The 7,385-nt window shown below is 42.5% G+C and overlaps 1 long non-coding RNA gene across 1 annotated transcript in view; it reads left to right on the top strand.

Moving 5' to 3' along the window:
- The window catches only part of LOC132874435 (uncharacterized), an 18,972-nt gene extending 11,949 nt beyond the window's left edge, over positions 1–7,023 (top strand). The window contains exons 3-4 of the long non-coding RNA XR_009651663.1: positions 3,722–3,784; positions 5,361–7,023. This is a non-coding gene — a long non-coding RNA (uncharacterized LOC132874435). The remainder of the gene's footprint in view (positions 1–3,721; positions 3,785–5,360) is intronic.
- The last annotated feature ends 362 nt before the right edge of the window (positions 7,024–7,385 follow it).

Genomic DNA, 7,385 nt, shown 5'->3' with positions numbered 1-7,385 from the left:
CAAGGAAAGGAGCAGAGTGTAATTTCGATGTTACATTAACACATACTGCTAATGACCCCATTCAGTCATTCAGTCTACACACACACGAGAGAGAGAGAGAGAGAGAGAGAGAGAGAATCACCCATGTCTCAGATCCATCTCCCAAACAGGTCACTTTGTAAGTGTAGCACATCTGTTACACCCCAAAAACCAAAAGTATTGGCATCCGTCTACCCCTGTCCACTGATCAAACAGAAGCACAATTCAGCAGAAGTCACTTGTTTGATGTTTATTCTCAGAACAGAAACAAGACGTGTGTGTGTGTGTGGGTGTGTTGAGGCTACAGCAGTGTTGTTCAAGGCTAGACCATAATTAACACACACTTTGCATGAACAAAAGCTGAAATTAATCCCTCATTAAACACCTACAAGGTGTGTGTGTGTGAGAACATCTCAGTCCATTCCCTGTTTTCTATCTTCCTGTTCCTCCAGCTCATTAACACACCTGTGTATAATTACCTTTAATCTATTTAATCAGTATCTGAGCATGTACTCACTTTACAACATCTTGCTGTTGCATTGTGTGAAATTTCCGAACTTTCAGTTGATTTGCTTGAACATTTCTAGATCTTTGACCGTCTTGTGTAATTTATAAATAATAAAGATAATGTTAAAGTGAGTAACAGCGGAGACCTCAGGTTTACAGACAGCAGCAGGCTGGAGATCAGTTCTGCAGGTTCTGTCCATTAAAATGTGGACTATTAGAGGTTAAAAAGCTGTTGTGAGACACGTCGCCTGTTATATCAAACCTGAACTGTTGCCTCGTTTCCAAAATAATCCAAAAATGAAACCAGATTAAACAATGTCACCTCATAATTACTGTTTTTTTTTTGTTTTTTTTTTGGGGGGGGGAAGTATTCTGTATTTTTTGAAGTGACTTTGGGTTGAGAGAGAGAGAGAGAGAGAGAGGGAGGGAGATGTGTGTGTGTGTGTGTGTGTGTGTTCTGTTTCAGGAAACTTCTTTAGTGATGTGTTAAGCTCTGAAACATGGAGGCCATGTGTGTACTGCTTCAATAACCAAACAACAAACCAATAAAAATCAACTGAACCAGCAAACAGAATTTCTCATCTCATCTCATTATCTGTAGCCACTTTATCCTTCTACAGGGTCGCAGGCAAGCTGGAGCCTATCCCAGCTGACTACGGGGTGAAAGGCGGGGTTTCACCCTGGACAAGTCGCCAGGTCATCACAGGGCTGACACATAGACACAGACAACCATTCACACTCACATTCACACCTACGCTCAATTTAGAGTCACCAGTTAACCTAACCTGCATGTCTTTGGACTGTGGGGGGAAACCGGAGCAACCCGGGAGGAAACCCACGTGGACACGGGGAGAACATGCAAACTCCACACAGAAAGGCCCTTGCCGGCCACGGGGCTCGAACCCGGACCTTCTTGCTGTGAGGTGACAGTGCTAACCACTACACCACCGTGCCGCCCCTTCGACACTTTTTCACGTCTAAATACAATGAAGTCACAGAATGATTTTGCAAGACTGCAGCACGATTCCTTTAGAGAGATCGTCCTGTTTCTGCTTCATCAAAACGAGAAAAGGACTGACTCGAGACAGATGTCCTGGCCACCTCACACCAAGTGATCTAGATGACAGAGCAACAGAACTCGAGCGAAACTCTCACGACTTTATTACGACATTGGAAACTTATCTGCGACGGTGAAATCACTTCAGTCGTTTGGCGTAAGGTCAGGATTAATGTGTCCAAAGACGATCTTCATTCGATAGAATTACTGCATGTTGTTTTTGCCTGGAAACATCATTAATCAGTGTTCACTTGTAGTATTTTACCTTGAGCTCGAATCTGACTTGGTGATGCAGTGAAACAAAAAAAATATCAAAGTAAACATCAGACACTCACGTGAAAGTGAGAGGAAAGTAGAAACATCAGAAATGAAACAGAATTTAAGAAACATAACGAGACTCAATATACAAGCTGATTATTCGTCATTTGTACAGTTTAAATAATACTGAAGCTGTGTTGTATTATGTGACATATTGTACACACACACACACGCGCGCGTACACTCACCGGCCACTTTAATAGGAACTTGTTGTTGATTCTAACACTACGTTCACACTGCAAGGCTTAATGCTCAATTCCGATTTTTTTTGTGAAATCCGATTTTTTTGTGAGGTCGTTCACATTAACAAATATATGCAACTTGTATGTGATCCTCAGTATGAACGAAAAGCGACCTAAAAGGTGTTCCGCATGCGCATTGCAGGATACGATGACGTCACAACGCAGTGAGCATGGCCAGTGTTTACGGAAGTAACCTAAAGTTTCCTGTGTATGACAGTAGCCAGCATGGAGTACCTGGTGATGATTGCAGTTGTTGTTGCGACGGAGCCAGAACATGCACAATAGCCTGATGTTAAGGAGGAGGTTGAGAAGGAAGAGGGCAAGGGTTTTGGCTCAGGCGTTCTGCGGGGTAGTGACTGCAACCTCTGTTCAAAGGAACATCAAAGCCATGTTGTTGTAACTTTTTTTGAGAGACCCGCCGCCTACTTCAGCGCAGAATAGTGACGTTTGTGGCTTGTTGATGACGTGTAAGTCGGATGAATGCGACCTGGCGGTTCAGACTGAAGTCGCATATGAAAAGATCGGATAGGAATCGGAATTAGGACCACATATCCAAACGGCCTGGGTCGGATTTGAAAAAAATCGGATCTGTGTCGTTCATATTGTCAATAAAGATCGGATACAGGTCACATATGGGCGAAAAAATCGGATTTGAGTCACTTCAGCCTGCAGTGTGAACGTAGTGCTAGATCCCTGTTCTTGGCTGCAGGAGTGGGAACCCAGTGTGTTGGTCTGCTGTTGCATGCTGAGATGCTTTTCTGCTCACCACGGTTGTAAAGAGTGATTATATGAGTTACTATATCCTTCCTGGCAAAAACAAAAGATCAACCAATCTGTCATTTCCCTCTGACCCTCTCTTATCAACAAGGCGTTTGTTTCCACCCACAGAACTGTCGCTCACTCACTCACTCACTCACTCACTCACTATGTGTTTTTTGTTTTTCGCACCATTCTGTGTAAACTCTAGAGACTGTTGTGTGTGAAAACCCCAGGAGATCAGCAGCTTCTGAAATACTCAAACCAGTCCATCTGGCTCCAAACCAACCAACACCCATACTGTACCACAGTGAAAGAAAGAAAGTCACACTTCACTGTGAGATCACAATTTTTCCCGTTCTGATGTTTGAACGTTGTGAACATTAACCGAAGCTCTTGATTTGTATCTGCGTGATTTGATGCGTGGTGCGGGCTGATTAGAGAACTGCAGAAAACAGAACAGCAGGTGGATGTTATGGATGTCCTTAATAAAGTGGCCAGTGGGTGTATTACTATGTTAAATGTGAGTAAATTAGTGAGTCTGTGCTTTCTAAGTTGGCAAACAGAGACTCTTCATTTTTAAAACTGTTTAATTTTTCTCGGATTCTTTACTCCTGCGTACTGAGACACTGAACTGATGTGAGGACAGGAGCACTCGTCCTCCTCGAGCTCAGCACTGCAGTCCGGTGGATTGTAGGGATTCAAATGTAAAGCTTGTGTTAAATGTAATTAACTGTCACATGTAGGTTTGTTTTAATTTTTTGCTGGAAATAAATTCTTGAATTGTATAATGAAGCAGTGTTTATGTCTGACTCTACTTCAGGACGTCAGTGGTGGTGTGGAGCAGATGTTTATCTTGTTTCCCTCCATCTGGAGTGAGGCTCAGGTACAACTCCATTACACACACACACACACACACACACACACGTAACTAAATACAGGACCAGCCAGAGCTCCATCTGGGTTTAAATCTCCTAATAATACCTGCAGCTGTGTGTGTGTGTGTGTGTGTGTGTGTGTGTGTGTGTGTGTGTGTGTTTCTCAGTGAAAGCAAAAGTGCATTAATAATGTGACTAGAATTGAAAATAAATCTGCTCAGGAACATTACGGTTCATGTCAAAAGCATTTTTTGTGTGTAAGTGACTCTCACTGTGGATTTCTGTGTCATTAAGTCATTTAATTGTTCTTCCTTAAACACGAGATTTAAAACGACCAAACACAAACCATGTGATGATGTCATAACCCTGACCTTTAATCCACCAAACAACCCTGATCCTGGATAATTGGCACACTGGAGACTTCAGCTCCGTCCCAAATCTCACACCGTGCTCTTTTTAAAAGTGATTTTAAAAAAAGAAAACGATTCTATTCCAGTCAGAGAAACTAAAAATTCTTTCATTTCCAGTTCCTGCTGACAGAGACATAAAGTTCCAACTTCCAAATTCTTACTTAAATATCCCAGTGAAAATATCTTCCTTTTGTGGAGGAAAATATCTAAAATTTCTCATGATGATATTTATTTATTTATTTATTTATTTTTTATAAGAAACAAATATGGGGCGGCATGGTGGTGTAGTGGTTAGCGCTGTCGCCTCACAGCAAGAAGGTCCTGGGTTCGAGCCCCGTGGCCGGCGAGGGCCTTTCTGTGTGGAGTTTGCATGTTCTCCCCGTGTCCGCGTGGGTTTCCTCCGGGTGCTCCGGTTTCCCCCACAGTCCAAAGACATGCAGGTTAGGTTAACTGGTGACTCTAAATTGAGCGTAGGTGTGAATGTGAGTGTGAATGGTTGTCTGTGTCTATGTGTCAGCCCTGTGATGACCTGGCGACTTGTCCAGGGTGAACCCCGCCTTTCGCCCGTAGTCAGCTGGGATAGGCTCCAGCTTGCCTGCGACCCTGTAGAACAGGATAAAGCGGCTAGAGATAATGAGATGAGATGAAGAAACAAATATCTGGTCAACAAAGCTGTTTCTCTGCGTTTGGACTCATCTGAATGTTCTCCATCCAGTGGATAATTTTATGATTTCAGTAGAATTGCCTCAGGATTTATTCAAGAAATGTATTTTTGCTTGCTAGGATATTTTAAAGGAGTGAAATTTATAACTTGGAATCGCTTCCCCACTTAATTATTTTATTTTCTTGATTTATTTATTTTTGTGCAGCCTCCATGTTGGTCGTAAAATTAATCAATTAACAAAATGTTTTTGAAAAAAAAATATATATATATATTTCTTAAGTTGTTTTATATTTTGTTTAAGTTGGAAGACTGCAATATCAAATGGGTTGATTAGAGGATTGTTTATCATCTGGTTAAAAATAGTTTACTTTTCTTTTTTGTCTCCTGTGAGTGGAGAGAGAGAGAGAGAGAGAGAGAGAGAGAGAGAAATCTTTGCTCCTTTGTTTCAACAAATGAAGATGAAATAAAAAATTTTAATTCAATTTGTTTGATCAGACGTGTTATTGACAGATGCTGGCGTTGGATGTAAAGCTCCGTATCTTGAGTTTGAATGAGTGACAGTGATTATGATGTGATTTGAACGCAGCCCCTGGCAGAGCTCTGCAGATTTCACTGATGGTGAGTAACAATGGCTGGTTTATCACTTTGGAGAGCCACCGATCTCCAAAACTCTCTCTCTCACTCTCTCTCTCTCTCTCTCTCTCTCTCACTCTCTCATATGTTCCCTCCTGCTGTCCTGCGTCCCGCTGAGCCTTTCAGCCTGTAATTAATCCCAGACCCACATCAGGCCCAGGGGCTGCCGCCAGGTCAGAGGTCACAGAGCGAAGTGGCACTCTGAGGGTCGTGGAGGTGAGAGTCGAATGAAACACACACACTCGGGTTTCTGAGTCAGCAGCAAGACTCGACTCCACACATCCTCCTCTAACACCAACAGGGAACGGGTTCAGTTCTGGATCACGCGCCACATTTTAAACCGTTTAGAGCATTTCAACCAAAAATATATTAAAAACCTGGAACTAAGATGTAGCTGTTTTTTCTAGCATGAACTGTGATGACATCAGTGGGCGTGTCATTAGTTTGGCAAGGAAGTGAAGCACAGTGATGGAAAACACAACAGAAAAGGAAACATCTTCAGAAAAAAATGGACCAAAAACAAATATCTGTAATAACAGAGCAAAACCTCGGAGGTCATCAATGTGCCATCTCCGCCATCTTGCGATGACTGTTTAGTCCTGTTGTGAATTGTGCCACACCCTCCGCTCATGACACATACCTTGATTGCAATGGTTTTGCGCAAAACTGGTGAAAATGTGCGTTGGTTCGCTTTCCAGTTCAAGAACCTGTTCCCTGTTGGTCGAAAAGGTGTACGAGTGATGATCTGATCAGTTCTGGTAATCAGACAGCAGCAGAGTCCTGAGACTCATCCTACATTAGATTAATCCACTTTTATCCAGAGTGACATACAACACACCCGGAGCAGCAGCTGGGGGTTCGGTACTTTGCTCAAGGGCACTTCAGCTATTCCTGCTGGTCCAAACCAGCAACCTTTTGGTCCCAAAGCTGCTTCTCTAACCATGAGGCCATGGCTTCTAATCTGCTCTCCTCTACAAAGATAATCACCTGCTCAACAGTCCGTCACACTGAAACACTCAAACACTACAACACATTCTGATAAACAGTCTCACAACACACTCGGACTCTTTGAATCGACTCTGAATGCACTCCAACACACTCCGACACACACTTCTTCTTCCCCTGTGATCTTGATGTGTCTCCGTCCTTCATCTCACCTGGTTTAATCATCACACTTTGAAGTGATCAAGTGCGAGAATCATTACAGGCTCTAAACAGACGGAGAGACAGGAAGACATCTGGGGTCCATATGGTGGACAATGCCATGGTGATGATGATGATGATGATGATGATGAAGAGTTCTCATGGGGAAACCAGATGATGAAAGATGATGTGCTGATATTTTCCCCAATTTAGTTTTGAAAAAAAGGACTTAATCAGCCCCTGAGGTGCTGGACGTTGTTTTTCTCTCCGGCGGTGGAATCTGATTTCAACTCAACACACATCACGTGATCTCTTAAATAAAAGACTTTTACAAGAAACTTTACAAAAGAAGAATCCATTTCTTTGACGAACTGATGTCAGTGGGCTGGATTTCTGTTCATCACATTTAAAATGTTGAGGTTTTTCTGCAAAAAATAAAAAGTGCTGGAAACATATCAGTGTCTGATAAAAAAAGCCATGAAATTAATTTGTGTTGCTTTTATATTAAAGCCTCAGATAAATTTTGGCTCCATAAGATGGGATTGGTCAAATATTCCAGTCATTATGGAGATTAGAAAGCTTTATGTACACACACACACACACACACACACACACACACACACACACACACACATAGATGAACTGTGCCAGTGCTAATCCTTGGTGCACAGTGGGATTGTGGGTAACAAACAGCCGACTTCCTTCTGAAGGGCTGCTCATTTGTCCTGGTCGTTATCTGTGTGTCTGGAGCCAAATAAA

This window comes from Neoarius graeffei, chromosome 26 (genome assembly GCF_027579695.1).
Source record: "Neoarius graeffei isolate fNeoGra1 chromosome 26, fNeoGra1.pri, whole genome shotgun sequence".
NCBI lineage: Eukaryota > Metazoa > Chordata > Actinopteri > Siluriformes > Ariidae > Neoarius > Neoarius graeffei.
Note: the sequence above shows the minus strand (reverse complement) of the source record. Positions and strands in the feature narration are given on the sequence as shown.